Here is a 19,303-nt window from a genome sequence, read left to right on the forward strand (position 1 = left end):
TCCCCCTTGAGGCATTCAGAGGTGAACAAGTGAAAACAAATATTCAAACCCAAATATCTTCATTTTCAGGGATATTAATTGTACTGCTCCTCAAACCTCAGAAATTTGAAGCCAGGTATTGGTGGGGCTCAAAAAGTCTGTGTCCAAGCAGAAAGAGAGCAGGAATCCAGTGACACTAACGTTCTTATTCTTTTAAGAGAAGTGATAAATGAACTTGGCTGTGACTTTTGTTATATGGAAGAAAGACATAAGAAATACTATTTTCAGAGCATGTATAATTTTGTTTAGATTTCATTGGTGTGGAAATAGCTAGAATTTTCAAGTGAATGCCAAATTCTAGTGAATTTTCCAGTGGTAGCTCTATTTATATTTCAGAGTGTACCTCTTGCAAAAGTAAAACTTTCTTAAGGTGTTTTAAGAAATGCTCAATCACTAGGTACTTTTTGGAATCATTAAAACATTTGAAGAAGACCAATCAAAGACCCCAAAAATGCATTTAATCTTGCTTCTTAATGATTCATACACTACAGAAAAATCTAACAAACAAGAACCAGAAGGCTCTATCCTACTGCTTCTGAGGCATTTAAGATTCCAGCTAATCTCATTGGGGCATTTTTATAATCTGCCTCCCACAGACGTTCTCATTTCTAGAGAAATAAACAGTGTGTCTGAATTAGAACACATTTCATTGTGAAAATGCCACAGTTGGAAACATCTTAAGAGAGTTTTATCATCTTCCTGGATTTACTAAATCAAAGTAAAATAGCATTTTCCATTTTAATTTTCTTTTAAACACTGCATCATTAAAAATAATTTGGTGAGATGGGATTTACTCCAATAGAGGAATTCTCTTACGTTCTTTGTGTAGCCAGCCTAGTTTGGTGAGGAAATTATTATCTATAACATGAGACCATATAACCATTCTCTTCTGAAATGACAGCAATTTCTTTTTCTTTCCTTTAAAATTTTTTTGATATTATACTACAATAATAAAGTCTGGAATTTTATGATTTTTCGTAGCTAGCTGCAGTACCCCATTTTTCCTAATGGACAGTCTGTATTTTCTTTAAATGTAATTTGCATTTAGTGTAGAAATTCCAAGCGCAGTTTGAAATGCCCCGGCCTTAGAAACATATCCTCGCGTGACGTCCTGGTAACACTCAGTACTCCTATGTCAGTGCAATAGTGTGTACACACACACCCCACCCCCGTTCTCACATCACCCCCGATTCCACTGGTGAGGCCCCCCGCATGCCTGGTTCATGATCCTTCTAAACTCTCCCAAGTCCTAGCCATATCAACACTTTCCCTTACAACATCCATTCGAACACAGCGCCCTCCCTCCCCGCATCTGAATACATCTACCCAGTTGGCAGAGAGCACATTTCTCCCTGAGCGAGCAGTATTGTGAATTTTATCTTCTCTTCCAGAAATCAGTTCGTCTTCGTTGCAGCAGATGAAATTTCTTGTAACACCTCTGCAGGTAACAAACATTGCTACTTCTTGACGCATCCATCCAAGTCTCAATATTCTTTCTTTCTTTTTTTTTTTTTCCTTCACATGCTGCAATTGGTCACTCTAGAAAGTTGAGTTGAAAAAAAAACAAAAACAAAGTCCATATATCTTTGGAGTATAGCTGAAGCCTTGAGCCTCTGTTGTCTAAAAAGACACTAGGCGTTTTGCTAACTTGGGTACTTTATTTCCAGTTTTAATACTACATGATCTAGAAAAGTAAGACTGTGTTGGATGAAGCCACAATGCAATCTTACGGTATAAACACTTATGTTAAAACGCTGAAAGGGGAGTCTAGGGATGCACATGTGTGACTTGTATGTTTTTTGACATATTTTGCCTGGGTTCACACAGATGTGTATGTGAATTATACTGATCTGTATTGAATGACTGGTTATATATCATAGACCCTAAAAGACTGACTCCATATAACTAGAGGCATTGGGGAATACAATTATCTCCATCTCATAAGAAGGGGATCTTCACTCTATGAATCAAAGATCCCCTGTCTCCTTTCTTGTAAAACCTATTACAAGTAGCAGGATTTAGAGAGACAAAGTCTTCTGCTTTTGAAATCAGGGCATTGGCAAATGGAAATCGCACAGTTGCATGATGTGTCCATCAAAATCACACCTTTCTGCTTTGATGTGGTTCAGAAGAGTTATGTTTGGATTTTCATTAGCTTGGAATTACTTGATTAAATGTCAAGATAGGTGAGTGCTAACAGATTCTTTGTTTTGTTTTGTTTTTTGTTTGGTTTCGTTTGCTTTTAAGCCTAAACTATGACCAAAACAATTACTAGGAGATCTTCCCAATATGTGGCTTCTAGCCAACAAGGGAGGACTGTACAGCTTATTAACATGTAGTTGAGTATGACGTGACCTTCAAAGCCTACATTAAATAGAGCCTTGCAAATAGACATTCATCTGCTCCAATCACATTTTATCGATGGAGCAGTAAATGCAAGCTTGCTTGCTAACACTTCCCTCCCTACTTACAGTCTTTGGTGAGAAGAAACTGAATTAATGGAAGGGCAGATTGCTAGGAGCATGTCCCTAGCCCCGTCTGTCCTAAAAGGCAAGGCTTCTTTCATTGATAAGAGTCCGTGTCAATATTTTTAATGGCGGAAAGTCTTAACCTGGGAGTTCGTGAGGTATGCATGTTCATATTTTAAAGTGACAGCTTACTCCATTTCTATCAAACCCCTTGGATAAAGGCTCTTCTATTTTCCTTCCTCGACCCCTACCCTCCAACATCTGTTTCCCCCCGCGAGCGGTGGTGACATCCCTAACGCATCACTAATACTTAATAGTAGAAGGGGGGGGGTGGGATACTTGTGTAGCTGGACGTGGTGGGGAATGTTCCTGGGATGCAAGAGACATTTCACATGTTCAAAACCTTGAAAAGGGAGCATGCGTCCGGAGGGGTAGCCGACTGGGGGTGGGGAAGGGATGTTGGTTTAAGCTGCTAACAGATGTCATGTGTGGAGAGGCTGTCTTCCACAGCCTCTACGTATCCTGTTAAAATGCATGCATGTTCCGGTGTGTCTCAGGTTATATTTTGACATCACAGATCACACACTGCAAAGTTACAGCCTCAGAGGTAGATATCGATTTCGTCCCGTGCCTTAACAAACCCTGCCTTGTAAGCAATGGTCCACATACACTATTGCTGAAAGAGGCGGCAGATAATGAAAGTTTGCCTGGTAGACCGAGTGTGTTCACCTTACCTTATCTGATTTAGGATGGCTCTTCAGTAAATTCTTAATGAATTGCTATTGATCAGATTTCAAATTGAGAGAGATATCCCTGTTGCTTTGATGGCCGTATTAATAATATGTTGCATGCTTCATAAGGTCCCATTTGAAGTCTGAATTCTGAACCAAGCATGAAAAAGGAGACACCCGTATCAATCAAGTGTCAAATTATCTCCTAGCCAGTCCTCCCTCCTCATAAAGTGAATATGGAAAAACAGAACCGGTCGGTTACAAAGGTTGTGTACTCATGGTTTCAATGAAGACCCCGAGGGGAGCTCCTCATGTGCCCCCTCCCCCATGCTGGGAGAACCCAGGGCATCCCCATTCTAATCAACAAAACCATCCCCACATGCAGAACACTCCAAAGGGCAGGTCTCTTGAATCCCGGTATCTACTGGATTTCAGCGTTTGACACAAGCCAGTTTCTCTCCTTTTAGATGAAGAAAGAAATCAACAAGATGCTTAAAATCTCAGTTTTGAGGGCCTGGTGGATTTTATAACTGAAATTCTTATAAAGATGTGTTATTCTTGCACAGCTGCCTCTCAGGGCAGAGCTGACCGGGTTTGTCTCTGGCTCGGGGTAGAGATGGTGAGGTGAAAATTGCCAGGTGGTACTGGCAGCACTGAAGGGTTGTTTCTTCCTGTTTCCAAAGGAAACGTGACGGTTTGTTACTTGGGTCATTTGGAGAGGATGCCAAAATGTTGGTTCTGCTTCGGCTAGCCACGTAGAAGAAACGTTTCTCATTAGCATGTGTGGTTTGTGAGACTGTATTTACATTTATTTTCTTACTCAGTGTTCTGCTTCGGCTAGCCACGTAGAAGAAACGTTTCTCATTAGCATGTGTGGTTTGTGAGACTGTATTTACATTTATTTTCTTACTCAGTGTCTCCAGCAATGGTGTTCATTGTTTTGGTTTGGTTGCTCCTGAAAGATAAGTACCCATGTGGGTGACACTGGCGACTGGCCTTTTGACAACAGTGCTGAACCCTCAGCATACAGTGCCTCCCCACCTTGGACGCTCAGCTTCTCATTCTATAGCAATGAGACCCTTTCAAGAGTCAGATCCTGTAAGAGATTGCAAAAGGGACTTTCCCAGGACCGGCTAGTGATTGTAGTAGAAGTAGAATATGGGTCTTGCCCAAGAATGGAGGTCGAAAAGCAAGTTACTTATTTTGGCCGAGCAGCTGGAAATTCATTTCAGTTAATTAATATGTATTGAGTCATCACTGTGTATCAGCAACTGTTATGAGCCCTCGGGACATAGCATTAAATAAGCCAAGAGGAGCCCTTCCTTCAAAGAGCCTCCTTGCCCCCTTTCTAGTGGAGACCACACCCCCAACATGTAGATGGATAGGCACGGAATATTCTTGCATGTAAGTTAAGTTCTACAACAGCTCTAATGAATCAAAGAGCAGAGGGGTGGACCGAAAATAGGATGAACTGCTACCTTAGGTTCAGTGATCACAGAAGATCTGAGAGGGTGACATTTGAACGGGGACCTGAATCTAGTGAGGGTGCAGCCAGGAACGTAACTGTGGAACGGTAAGCATTTCAGGCTGAATGGGCAGCATGTACCAGGGCCATGTGGGTGAGACATGCCCGAGGTGGCCAGGCCCAGCAAGATGTGCAGCATAAGGACAAGTAAGAGCTTTGGAGATAAAATCAGGAAGACAAACAGGGCTCAGGAGAATCAGACGAAACCGTTCAAGATTTAAGTGCGGTAGGAAGGCACTGAAGGGTCACCTGTGATCCGCCTTGATGTTTAAATGGTGAGTTAGACTGCATTGTGGGGAACAGATTACAGGATGGCAAGAGGAGAGAGGGTGCCTGTTGGGAGTGTTTTGCAGCAGTCCAGGGAGGGGTGACAGTGGCTTAGGTTAGGACCGTGGTGAAGGAAGAGCCAAAGTGATAGTCTTCGGGCTGCGTTTTGACAGGAGAACAAGTAGCAGAGGGCAGCAGATGAAAAGCCAATGAGATTGTCTGTGTTAAATGTCCACCCTCTTCATCTTGTTCCGAGGGTGAGCCAGGTATTTCCATAAGGCGCTAAGGCTTTTTGTCACTACTGATGATGAGTGAGCCCTCAATCCCTGCAGTAGCTGTGCCTCAAATGGACTTTGCTGAATTCTCCAGGGTGTAATGATCACTTCCTGTTGTTTGTTGAGCAAATTCTGTGTGCTAGCAAGCATGATAAATTATATGGATACATAACTACATGTGCATGTATGTGCATGTGTAGACATGAACATATGATTTATTACACCAGCTCAGTGAGGTAGAGATCACCCTCATCCTCACTTTGGAGGTAAAAAAGAAAAAAAAATTGCTCAGGCCCAGAGAACTTTGGTAACCTGTCACAAAGCACAATGGAATGCCTCTGATGATGAGGTTCTTACCACTAGACCACACTGCCCCCACGTATTTCTTGTGTTTTGACCTTGGAACATTGACCTTTGCCTCCAGATGGAATTCTCCTACGTTTTTCAGCTGCCTTGTCTTGCTCGTAAAAAGCTAGTATTTGTGAGAGAACATAGTTGTTAACATGTTGAGGGGGCTCAAGGGAACTTGATGGTTCTATAAATGGCTGCTCCGCTCGGTGTTTATTTGACTTGGGCCATCCCCTTCATCAGCAGGTGTGTGTTGAATAGTCTGATGTACAGGGGATTGGTCTGGGTGCAGGGACAGAGTGAAGGGAGCAGCTGCCTTGTCAGGGAACATTCTGTGTATTCCCGGAGATGTCTGTTCCAGGTCACTTCTCCCCAAATCTTTCTTTTGCTGAAAATCAGTGTCTAAGAGTCAACTAACAGGATAATCCATTCCCTGAAAACTACCAGAAACTTGGAACTAGTTGTTTTGGATGCCAGATCCTGGCTCCCAGCTGCCCCCTGCCCAAGAGAGTTTGTGTGAATGCTTGTGTGTTATGGGGTGCAGGTGGAGGCTGGGTCTCCATCTGGTAGCAACTCTTGCCTCCTCCACTGGGCCAGGTACCATCTTAGAGGCATGGAAAGCCAACCTGGGGATACACTCCCAGTTCTTTGTCAGTACTGGACACTAGGTAAGGGTGGAGGTCTGCAAAAAAGCCTTGGCCAAATGGTCATCTTCCAACACCATTAAAACCATCCTCTGTAAACAGGCTGCTATGTACTGTATTAAGTAATTAGAAGCAAGTGCATGGGCACATGGGGTGGCATCATCCCTTCCTTCCTTCCTTCTATCCCTGCCCAACTTGTGCATGCACATGCTCACACAGGCGTGCACACACACACACACACACACGTGCACATCACGCAGCTTCAGATAATATTGAGAAGAAGTTTCCAAATTGGCCATTCCCCTAATTGATCCTTCAGCAAACTTTATCTAATTGTCTTTCCTACATTTTGGTTATTTGATTATTCAGCAAAGTCGTCATGCAGGAAATTGATTTGTAGTTAATTGGTCTGTTTCCAATAAAATGTGATGTGTATTATAATAGGGGAGTGCAGGGTGTTCGGGGAACATATAAACACAGGAACTTAGTAAAAATAATTATAACATTTATTGAGAGCTTGCTGTGCACTAGGCATAGTTCAAAGCTTGTTGCAGGCAACAACAATACCCTATAAAAATAAAATGTCTCTATCAGTTTACTTATAAACATTAAAGATAACCAGATAGCTCTGAATTGGCCTGACTGAGGAAGTTGCTATATCAGTGCAGAATTTGAATTAAAAAAAAAAAAAAAACAGAACAGCAATTATCAAACGTTAGACTGCATGAAAATCACCCTTATTACAAATGCAGAATCCCTTTTCTCTTCCCATGCCTCTGCCCCAGAGATTCTGATTTATAGGTCTGGAGAGAGAGCTTGAAAATCTGCATTCTTTCAAGTTCTGCCAGGTAATTCTAATAGAGGAGCCCTGAGATCACACTTTAGGAACCATAGAACTGATCAGTCAGGAACCTTTCCCCTCTCAATGGTAAGGAAAACATAGGATGGGTTTTTCTAGAGTTGTGTTTTGCAGTATGGTGGCCAATAACTACAGCCCTTGAAATGTGGTGGGTCAAAACAGAGATAAGCTGTAAGTATGAAATACATACTAGATTTGGAAACCGTAGTACAAAACTTATGTAAAATATTTCATTAATAAGCTTTAAGTTGATTACACATTGAAGTGATATTTTAATTAACATCTAAAAATGAGCTGCACCTGTTTCTTTTCACTTTTTAAATGTGGCCACTATAAAACTTAAAATGGCTCATCTTTGGCTCATTATATTTTTATTGGCCAATGCCATCCCAGAGTTTTATTTTCATTCATTTTGCTCAAATGAATATTGAAAGGGTTTGTGTGCCCCAGGAACTGGCCTCTTAGAAGTGAGGGATACTCACCTGGAATTAAAATATTGTGACAGATAATCTATATGTTGGCAGTGCTTCTTGACTTTATGTTTCCATTTTGCCTCCAAGTGAGAGTATATTGTGTGTGCGTGGGCATGCTAGTTGTTCTTGCCGTGCTAGTTAACCTCTTAGAATCCTTGATCTGCTTACATAGGGTGTGGGGCCTCTGGATGCTGACTTCAGGGGTAGTTTTGACACATGGACGCCATGGACTTTAAGTGTTGTGACCCCACCTGGAATAGACAGAAGGCAAAAGCTGTAATCCTAACCATCTTGATAGCATCAATAACTGACACCCATTTGGTTGCTGCCTAACTGGTAACCCTCATCTCAACTCACTATTGCCTTATACAGTCAATGTGGACCATTATTTCCATTCCCAGATGGAGGAAGTGGCCCAGAGAGGAGATGAACTTTCAGAGATTACTCTTTGTGGTTCCCCCAGTAGGTTAAACCCTATCTGGGGCACCATGTTGATTTCCAAGCATGATGGGAAACTCTTAGTGATTTTGGTAGAGCAACTGTCAGGACACAAGGAAGGTGAAACAGCATTTTTAAGAGAAAGATGGCCTTGAGCTTGGCATTAAAGAGAGTGTGGCTCTGGGTCTTTGGCCAAGAGCAGGATTTACTGTGTCTTCTCCACTCCCACGTAGTGGCTGCTACTCTGCTCTGATGAATCCAGAATCATGGTTACTATCTCAGACCTGTTCTGTTGGGATTCAGAATTGGAAGAGGTTTCTGATTGCATGGACAGGGTACAGAAAGGGTGATGCCATCTGATTTGCCATATCTATTTCTCACAGATGTTCTAGGTGTTGGATTTATGTGCATACTTATGTAGACACAGTTCAGATGAGAAAACCATGTGGCTTCCCATTTAGAAGCTTGAGAGCCCATAAGATGCTTTCTTTACTGGTTCTGAGCAAAGAAAACATGAGGCTGAAAACTGTACTTAAGTGATTAGTGAAGGTAACCATTTCAAATCCAAGGTAAGGAAGTGAGCGGCAACAGGATTTGGAAATGTCAGAGTCCAGTTGAGACAACTCTGTGTTGTTCACTTGGAGAATTTCTTCCATTTCTACTCATGTCCTTTTTTGGAGGTTTTGCTATATTTGAAGTGATTTTTCTGGATATTTTGAGTTGTGGGACTGGTTAAGTTCCTCTCTCATGTATCTTGAGACGTTTTAGAATAAAGCTTGGTCACCCTCCATGGTTTATAAATGTGGAAGTCATGGTCTAGGCTAAAGCTAGAGAGGTTATCGTAGTCAAAAAGGAGTGTTTCCCTAGCAAACATGTTCACTGAGGCCAACAGAGCCGGTGAGAGCTCAGACCTCAGTGGAGTCTCCATGAATAGGAACATCCCCTTCTAACCCATCTATCTCTAAATTGTTTCCCATTACACTCAAGTGATTCTCATCCTGAGACGGTCAAGATTTTTCCCCTCCTGTGGCAATCCAAGATGGTGGACTGAGGTCTTGGGAGTCCTCGTATTTCTTCCTGTGGAGATTAGCACCAGTTTTTCCCTGTCTCTTTGCAGTGAAGAGAGATAAGCTCACTGTCCTTGCTACGAATGACCCTGGGAGATTTGCCCCAAATCTTGGCCATGATTACCATTTGTATCTTAATATCTTCTGACACCAGTACACATTATGGCAGCCCAGACTGTACAGCCTGTAAGTTGTGGGGTTCTATGATTTGAGAAAGGAGGGCTTGCATGGTACGTGTTTATATGCATGAAAGTGAGAGCCCATTTACCTTAAATCAGGAAGGAATTGGAAGGGCGTTCTGTGACCGCCTTACTCTAGGTTGCATTCTTTCATCTTTTGAAATGAGGAATTTTGTCTGCGTCCTTAGCTAACAGAAACCCCACAAGCCAAGGGGACCTAGCACATCCTGCAGTCCAAAATCATTAAGGGATTTGTCAAGTCTTTCACCTCTTTCAGTAGGACCATGGGATCTTACTGTGTTCTGCTGAATGTTTTTTAGTGATGGGTATGGGATGGGTGAGTTGGAAAGTATAAATGCCCATAAGACTCTATTTTTGAAAATGGATTGATTTGCAGTTGGATCAGGGAAGGAACCATAGCTGGAGCAGAGCTGAGGGATTCCAAAACCCACATGCCTTCCATCAGTCTTTTTCTTCCTCTTCCTGACTGATAACGAGTGTGGCTCCTTTTGCCACTGAGAATTGCCAAGAGCAGAGCACTTTCCCAAATGCAAAGAATGCCTGATCTGAAGCACATATCCCAGATGCTTTCTCTCAGGATGGGAGGAAAACAACAACTGATTGAATTACACCAGCAACAATGAAAACCAAAGGGCTTTCTTCAAAAAGCCCTTTGGTTTTCATTTGGAAAAGCTCAAGAAAGCAGAGTGATGAAGCAGGATGAACATCTGGGTAGGTGGGGATCCGTCTTCTTGTGCAGGTTAACTTCTGTCTTTCTTCTCACCTGTTGCCTCAGATGCCCAGACTGGGGTGAGCCATGCAAGGGTCCAGACCTCACTTGACCCTCCATGGGAAAGTGCAGAGGAACATCCCTTAGCTACACCATTGCTCTCCAAAGGGCAGGCTGTTACAACTACAGGGTCATGGTGTAGTGCTCCCTTTGCATACTGTGTTGCATGGGTTCATTTTCCCTAATGCCTTGTAGACTATGTCTTAGATACATAATTAGGAGGACACTATAGTCCCTAACAGCGATGCAGAGACCCCAGGGGTCAGAATACATACTCTTTTGGAAGCATACTTTGCAACACTTCTTTGTCACACCTTCTTGCTGCAATTGGGCTGTCCATCAACTGTGAACTCCATCTCTGGGGGAGTTCTTCACTCACCTTTCTGCTCCCCAGGGTTTCCCCAAGCTGTCTCTGGGACCAAAGGCATGGAGAAGTGATGCTCTAGGAAGAATAAAGGTCCTAGGAGTATAAAGGCTCTCAACTGAGAGAGTAAAATACAGGCAGTGAAATTAATTAGTGTCCTTCCTATGTCCCTGTAAGAAAATCACTTCACTCTTAGAATGCTGGTGTGGTACCAGCACAGCTCTATTGTATTTCATTAGCATCCCCCTTGTTTCAACGAGATTTAGATGTTAATAATAAGTAATATTTGCATCTCTGAATAGAATTGGCAAAGCACTTCAACCTACACAGTTTGAGTTCCCCATTCAGTGGGCAGCATTGTTACTTGTTTTTTTCCAACATAACCTTATGCCCAAATGCAGCAGTTTTAAGTACCTCTGTAACTCCTAAATTAGGTAGTGCTTAACTCCAAAAGTATCTGTAGGTTGATTGCTAGAGCTGCACATGATCATATTAGAATAGAATCCTTCCCTTGCCTCTACAGACCCGAGAACTGGGCAGGAGAGAGAGCCTGGCTTGGTAAACTCGGACTCTGATCCCCTGCATCACAATCTCTTGTATCTGTAGAGTGGTTTAAAATGTACCTGGTTTCTTTTCATGCACTTCATCTGTGAAGTAGGCAGGCCTCAAACCCAACAATACCATTTTATGAACAGGAAAATGAGGCTCAGGGAGAACGATTTGCCTAGTCTTTGAGTAAGGACATTGCAAAGGCAGAACTTGACCTTGAGCTTTCTTGTCTCATGCCTTCTCCTCTCCCTAGCACCATGGGTGGCTTCCTGCTTTTCACTTGTTGCTAAGGTCAAAAAAACGTAGGTTCATGATGGCATGGCTACAAGCTGTGGTGAAGTCACCACCAAAGCTGTTATCTCTTACTTCATTGTTTGTTTGGCTTTTCCCTGAAGGATTTTGATGAGCTTGATGGCAACTTGGCCACTGTTCTGTGAACTCTCAGGGGTGATGTGAAATTACACACTCTGTATCTTCAGACTCCCCAGAAACTTTTCTTCTGAGTGTCTTAAGGGTTTTGAATGTCTTTGGGAGCAGCTGACCTGGTATCTTCAGAAAGCCTATCTGGAAGACTCTTTGCTGTTGACACAATACTTCTCTCCTGTTTACTCCTCCCTCTTGCTGCCTTTAGTCATGCAGTGGCATTGGCTTGGCCCCTTGTTCACCTGCACTGTGGCCAGTTCTTTGGCACATGCTGGAGACAAAAAGGCAAACAAAATAGACTTGACGCAACCTTCATGGGGCTGACATTCCTGGGGGGGGGGCGGTAAATAATCAGAGAGGTAAGTAAACAAAATTATTATAGACTTGCTATGTTACATGAAGGGTGGGCAAGTGCCAAGACGGTAAGAAGAGAATTAATTTGCATGTGTTCATGGAGCAGTGATGAGGCCTGGAGTCATGTGCCTGGCGCACAGTGAGCAAGGGGTGGATAGGAAAAGATAAGACAGGATTGAAAGAAGGGCAGGGCAACACATGCAAATTTGGGCTTTATAAACCATTGAAGGGTTTTAAACAGGGAAGTGATGTGTTTAGATTTATATTTAACTAGATGGCTGATGGATGGATAGCATATGATAGAAGTAGATTTGTTAGCTATAGCTATAAATGGCTTGTGGTTTGAAGAGGCAAGAGTAGAACCACAGAGACAAGATTTAAGGCTGTTGTGGCTTTGCTTCTGATGAAACATTGATGGGTTAGGTTAAGGTGGTGGTAACATGAAGGGAGTAAAGTGGACACATGGAAGATTCCTTCTGTAATTTTTGATGGATACATTGTGGGGACACAGAGAGCATCATGACCTGATTGCACCATTGTCTACTTTGGCCAGGGATGGGTGTCATGGAGGGTGAGGATATGTGCAGGTTGGTCATAACATGGCGGTTGTAAGACATTTTCCCATCACTCCCACTGAGGTCCCTGGGAATTGCCATTTTTCCTTTGGGCTGTGCTTAGCCAGCTCTGAGGACATTAGGTCGCTGACGTGCCTGGTATTTCTGCTGCAAGAGTAGTGCTCAAGTCCACGTCTTCCCTAATAACCTTGTGTCTAAATTGTAGTGTCACACAAGGGCGTGTTTAGAAATTAGCATTTGAAAAGAAGCCTCCTTGCTTTCAGTTTGAGGTGACATGGTCCCTTTTCCTCTGTGGAAATGAAATTTATTAATCATAATAAAACCATCGGATTCTGAAGGTAGAGGTCACCCTGAGGAGAAAAGGGGCCTGCTCATTTACGAGGAATAGTTCAGTGCTGCTGTATTTTTCTTCTGCGTTGGAAGAGAATGCTGCCAAATTGTTACCTTGGGTTTTCCACAAAGGTTGAAGCTCTGCCCAGTGTTATAGTCAAAAAAGAATTTACCATTAAAGTATGTGGAGGGCAAGGGTGGGAGCTCTCTTCTCATTGAAAACATTCAGACTGTGGATACATTATCTCCCCAAAAGAGGAAATTTTTGCCACAGTAAAACCATTCCCCAAATTAAAACAAAAAAAAATTAATTTCTCTAAATGGGCATTTTCACACTTGTCTTGAAGAAATCCCATCAAAATGATGCTTTGGCAGAGCAAGGCTTTTCAGTTTATCTTTGCATTTTATGTCCTGTTCATACAACCAGCTTTCCTCAGTGAAAGTGCATTAAAATAATCCGATTAGCAGTTTCTTTTTTCTCTAGACCAACGACAGACTATCTTCTCACAAAATGAAAATCAGCGTCAGTCGTATATCATGTCCTTTGACCCCTGTTCACATCTACTTACTTGGGCAGAGGCCCAGCTTTCATGAGGGACCTCCATGAATATACGATTTCTTCAAAAATGTCATCCTTCTTCTGGTTTTAACACACCTTCTGTCTTGGACTTACCTCCATTCTTCCTCCCAGAGACAGAGAGCATTGTTGACTGAAGGTCACCTGATTGAGCCAAATCAATCAAGGGTGTTCCAAAAAATGAAAAGGAAGAGGGGGTTGACCGTTACTTTCCCTGAGAGAATCACCTCAGAAAAGAAACATCCATTCTTGTCACTGCTTTGGAAGATGAGGAGACCACAGTGTTGAAGCAGAAAGCCTCATGTGAGCTCAGTGCCCTTTGAAACAGGCAGGGTGTGTTTAATAAGAGTAAGACATTTGTAATGAGAATTTGGTATAATCAAAAAAAAATTTTTTTTCTCATTTGGGGTCTAACTCAGACCCTAAGAGTTAAAGGTCCTTCACTCCAGCTTCTTCCCATTGTCCCAGACTCCATGATGTGAGCAACTAAATGAGACCCATCCAGTACATTCTTATCCACCTACCATGAGAAAGATGACTGGAAGGAAAATGGGGAAGAGATTGGAAAGGAAAAGAATAACAATAAATGCAAATGAGACTTTAAAAGTTGAGAGGTGAGCTTAAGGTTGATAATACAGACGTTTATTCCTACCTTGTTCCTTCATTCCTTAAAGCAAAGTCCAAGAGTCACAAGCTGTTGATAATTGGCACAGATCCCGTTTAGTGGCCAGTACGTGCATCCTCCAGCTGCTGTGTTGGTTGGTAATAGCACACAGCTGCTGCCTCCTTCGGAGACCTACCCACTGCCCAAGAGTCATTTTAACTCAGAAGTTACCCTCCATTCCTTAAGGAGGCCCACAGATGATGCTTACCTTACATGGGCATTAAAAACCAAGGCACTTGCCTCCAAGCGGGATCAACTCTGCAGGATCAGGTAGAAGCTGGTCTCCAGACCACATCCTTACGTCTTTCTTCTCATGCTCCAACCTGCTCACCTCTCTGTCCTCCTCTTGAAAGCACTCCTCCACAAGGCATGTGCACAAGAATCTCCATTTCAGACTGTGCTTCCAGGGAACCTAACCCAGTTTAACCTGCACCTCAGCTTTGATCATTACCAAAAGACCAATGTTCAAACTGTCTCAAAGAAGATACTTAGAAGGTCATTCAAGTAGGGGTTCTTGACACCTTGGAACGAGCATCCAGGTTGCCCTGAGAAACTAAAGGATCAGTCCTGACTCTGTTTGGCTTTATGACTTTGAGCAAATAACCTAAACTCTCTGAATCTTAATTTCTGATTTGTTGCTGTGTTCAGTTCCTGACACACAGTAGGCATCCTTCTCGTCTTCGTTTATATTCCAAAGCCTGTGCTAGAAGGCGTAGCAGTAGAGGAAGGAGGGTGGGAGAAAGGTATAGAAAAACTCAAAGATGAGATCGCATCATCAAGAAACATTGTCTGAAATGTGTCCCTTCCTAGAACCTGACCTGAGATTGATGAGGTAGACGATCTGGGGTGATAGTATCGAAATCAAATCAGACTAATTCTCATGTGGTGCGGAAAGGTCCTACACACCCTTCAAGGATCCTCCTCTTCAGTACATCTGTTTTTTTCCTCTTCTGAGACGTTGGCCCCTAACTGCACAGACCAGGCCACTTTACCCTTTGTGATCCACCTTGTCTCGCCTGATCGATAGCAGCTGAATTAGGAGAAAAGACCTTCTCTCTTGAGAGTAACATGTCCTCTGTGGGTGCTGGGCTTCTTGAAACCACTCCTTCAAGTTGTTTCCTCTGCCTGCCTCAGTCTCGGCGGTAGCCCTGTGATTGACCTGTGTAGAAATGGTTCAATGAGAGAGAGGAAAGTGAATATTATCTCACACAAGGTTAAATGGACAGAAGAATGTGTTGGGCACAGACGGGCTTCTCTCTGAAAATGAGTAGGGCCCCTCTGCACTGTCTTGGTATTTTTGTATTTTATGGTTGTTATCATGACTCTGTAATAGCATATAATGGATTAATCTTCACCTGCATTTTCCTTTACAGTTACGGACGAGTTTATGCTGCCGACCCCTACCACCACACACTTGCTCCAGCCCCCACCTACAGCGTTGGTGCCATGGTGAGTACCAGTCCCTCCTCTTCCTCATTTCTTCCTGCTTCCCTTCCCTTCCCCCAGCTGGGACCTTACTACGGGTTGACGGTTGACGTACTCTCACTTCCCCTTAATTGAATTTGTCTCTTGTGCTAACAGCAGCTAAAATGCCACATTAATCCTCCCGGTAAACTTGATAAATGTCTTAATTTCTTGGCAATGTAGTGCATGTAAGTTATTATATTTCTAATTTTGCAAGTCTCACCTAGCAGAGCACTTACCTTAATGGAATAATTAGTCATTTTGATAATTAAATCCATCACTAACAGAATGCAGTGTCAATGCAGAACTTTTTTTTTTCTTTTTTTTTTTCCCTCCCTTGCTGCTCATTCACATAGCCCCAAGGTTCCAGCCCCAGCACAGACTTCAGAGGAGCTAAGCTGCACACTTCCAGACCTCTGCTGTCAGGCAGCTGAGAATCTGACTGCCTCTCCTCCCCTATTACAATTCATGTTTAAAGTCATAGTCGCCCAGGAAAGAAAATAGAGAGAGGGGCACACTTTGTGTGTGTGCCTAGTACATAAGGAATTAGAAGGAATCAGCTGGGTTTGGGAGTTGTCTTTTGTTTTTTTTTTGGGGGGGGGGGGTGGGTTTTTGTTTTGGGGGGGGGGGGGGGGGGGGCAAAAATGGGAGGTGAGGGTGGGGTGAATTTGCCTGTACTTGTTCAAACTTCTATGCACTAAAACTCTTGAGTACAGTAAGACGTGCCCATCACGTGAGAGCGTATGCAATCATTACAAAGCTTTTGGCATGCAGTTTTCTGCTTGGGGTCAAGAATATCAGTCCTTATCCTAAAAATAAATCCCCATAGGCATTCATTTGAATCGCCAATACTTCTAGAAAAAGTAAATAGCTAAGTGCCACCTCATAGCCATCTAAAGCCATGGCCAGACGAGTCACTGGAGCTTGGTCATAGAAATTCAGCCATGATTTGGAAACATATTATTTTGTACAAGCTCAATTACATCAAGCAATTCATCTGTAAACTCCCCTCTCAAGAGCAAATTCCATCCAGGTTGTTGAGCCAAGTCAAGTAAGCAGTTGATTTAAATTTTCATCCTGATTTTGCATTCAGCAACTCTGCCTCAACACCTAGCCCACTTGAGGAATGTGTTGGCAAGGAGAGTTGAATTACTGCATCCAATCAGCTGTCTATATTCAGCCTCTTGAGTGTAGACTGAGCTTTTCCTGACAGAATGTCCTAGTAATGAATCAAACAAACAAACCAAGAGAGAAGGGGCCAATTGTTCCATTGTCCAGCCTGTGTCAGAGACCTTCTCGCTAGCAGGACTGGCCGAGCGCATTTGGTCTTGCAGGGACCTTTCTTTAGAAGGAGCTGTTGGGGGAGGTCAGGACTGGCCAAGAATGAGCTGGGACGGGTAGAGGGTGCCTCCATTTTGGTTGTTTTTGAGTGTCTATTTTTCACATTAGTCTTTTTTGATGACGCACGTGTTGCAAAAGGAAAAATGTAAAAAACACACCCCTCAAATTGCTTTGTTTCAGAATGCTTTTGCACCCCTGACTGATGCCAAGACTAGGAGCCATGCTGATGATGTGGGTCTCGTTCTTTCTTCATTGCAGGCTAGTATATACCGAGGGGGATACAACCGCTTTGCTCCATACTAAATGACAAAACCATTAAAACCTTCCAGTGTGGGGAGAAAGGAAGCTTTCCGAGGCCTGGGTGTTGCAATACATGCAGTAACGCATCATTTTAGCAGCCCTAAAGATTAAAAAAAAAAAAAAAAAAAAAAAAGAGGGAAAAAATTACATTTTTTATCTTATACCTCAGATATTTTGTTCTGTGTATTTTAATATTGTGGGTCTTTAATTTCTGAAGGTTCCGTAGTTGGTTGCTGGCTGTAGGAGTTTTTCTGTGGTTGAAATAGAGAGATGCTAGCTATGAATTAAAACTGGATTAGGGCCATATCCAGAGTGCTATATCATGTAAATGAATTATATATGCTGAATATCAAGCTACTGGGGTTATCAGCTGTTTGGGAAGAGTGTAAGTGACTACAGTAGTCATTTTTTTTTTTTTTTTTACTGCATCTGCATTATTTTATTTTATGAATGGGGAAGGGTGGGAGGGTCTTAGGGGATCAGGACTGGGATTTGGGCTAAAAGGAAAAAAATATATAGTAACTGATCAATCTAAATGACCCACTGCACCAACAATCATATATCAGCGGTTCTAAGTTGCTCATTGAGTTCAAGCCAAAGGTTCTGTTATTAAGGGGGTGCTTCTAAAAGCACTTTTTGCATCCAAGTTGAATGAAGCTGTACAAACCCATCCTTTAAACCATTCCACCCGGCAGTATTCAGCTTCTTAACCAGCCGCTAGTTATTTAGGCAAAAACTGCTAGTTAGGCCATCAACAAGCATTCTTTTTATATTTCTTCCAGTATAATAAATTATTGATATCATTGCTGACTTTTATATTATGGGAGGGAAAAAATAACATTAATAAAAAGGTGATAAAAAGCACTGTTTCTATTTTTTTCTTTTTTTCCAAAAAAAAGAAAGTAATAAAAACTTAAATCCTTTGTACCAGTTAAAAAAAAAAATGTATAAAATTTACATCTGTGCAGTGGAGTTGTTAAGTTCTAGAAACAGTCTATGAAGCTTTAGTTTTAGCCTAGTAAACAACTGTTAGAGACAGATGTATAATTTTTATGGAATTACATGATAATCATATTCGGATTTATAGAAGCATTTTACAAGTATTGCAGTCATTGAGTAGAGATAATCATGGTATTTTCATCAGCTTGGTACTTTTTGAAACATGACCGTGTTGTGTGAGCAACCTGCAATTTTTCAGTCCGTGAGATCCTGCCCTCCTACTCTTCCTGGTCCCCAACGATTATCTCAAACCAGGATCTTTAGTTCCATCTCCAAGGCCCAGGACACTTGTCAGAAGGAAGCAAAAAAAAAAAACAAAACAAAAAACAAAAAAAAATAGACCCGCCCTCTTCATCCCGGAAGAACAAAGTCCCCCGCCTGTGAAGCAGGGCCAGAGTGACACAGCCGAAAAATTGCAGTTTGTCTGTACTTCTGTTTGAACTCTTTCCATGTTGTCCTGTTTACAAAAGTTAACCTAAGTTGGGGTATCTGTCACGGGTCTTCCTGTTTTTTGTATTTAAATAAAAAACAAAAAAAACAGCGGCAAGCTGCCCGGGTAGTTGGCCGCCATAGTTCAACCTTCACGTGTTCAGTGCCGGCCCCGTGCAGGCGCGCACTTCAGTAAGTTATCAACTCACCGCTGTGAACCTGCCAACCCGCTGTAACAACTCTGCTTTCAAACAAAACCAAACAAAAAAAAAAAAAAAAGAAAAAAGTAAAAAAAAAAAAAAAAGTGTTTGTGATCCAGCTTCCTCTCGGTCATCCTACGTGCATGCAGTAAGATTGGTTGGATATTAAACCATCAATAAAGTTTCACAAGATTTGAAAACAAAGTTTCTGTAGCTTCGATATCTAAGACAGAGTCTCGTTATCTTGAAAAGAGAGAAGGGGGAGGGGGGAACCGCTTAAGCAGCCAGAAGCATGTAACATGTTCTTTGCGGCAGCCTGATTGGGGGGGGGGGGGGGGGGGGGGCCACGGGGGTGTTTTATAGCATCGCAGAGACATTCTTATTCCCCCACCTGGAGAGCAGTGCTAGGACAGTGGGTGCCTGGTGGATGGGGTTAAAGGAAACTGCTTATTAAAATGCTACGGCATCCTGCCCCAGAGGGGAGAAAGGTGGAAGGAGCAGGGGGCCTCGGGAGTCTGCAAAGTTTTCTCCCGACTGCCTCGGATGTCAAAATCCAGAATTTGCATTGTATTTGGAATCACAAACATAGAATTCTTAACTGTGTTGGTTAAAGTAAAATTATTTTGCAGTT

The 19,303-nt window shown here is 42.5% G+C and overlaps 1 long non-coding RNA gene across 1 annotated transcript; it reads left to right on the top strand.

Annotated features, from left to right (window-relative positions):
* Positions 1–1,125: 1,125 nt before the first annotated feature.
* LOC125917095 (uncharacterized) lies at positions 1,126–18,947 on the top strand. Its single transcript, XR_007456092.1, has 3 exons — positions 1,126–1,483; positions 15,313–15,388; positions 16,925–18,947. It is a non-coding gene; the product is annotated as an uncharacterized LOC125917095 (long non-coding RNA).
* The last annotated feature ends 356 nt before the right edge of the window (positions 18,948–19,303 follow it).

Source organism: Panthera uncia, unplaced genomic scaffold, assembly GCF_023721935.1.
Source record: "Panthera uncia isolate 11264 unplaced genomic scaffold, Puncia_PCG_1.0 HiC_scaffold_1469, whole genome shotgun sequence".
Lineage (NCBI taxonomy): Eukaryota > Metazoa > Chordata > Mammalia > Carnivora > Felidae > Panthera > Panthera uncia.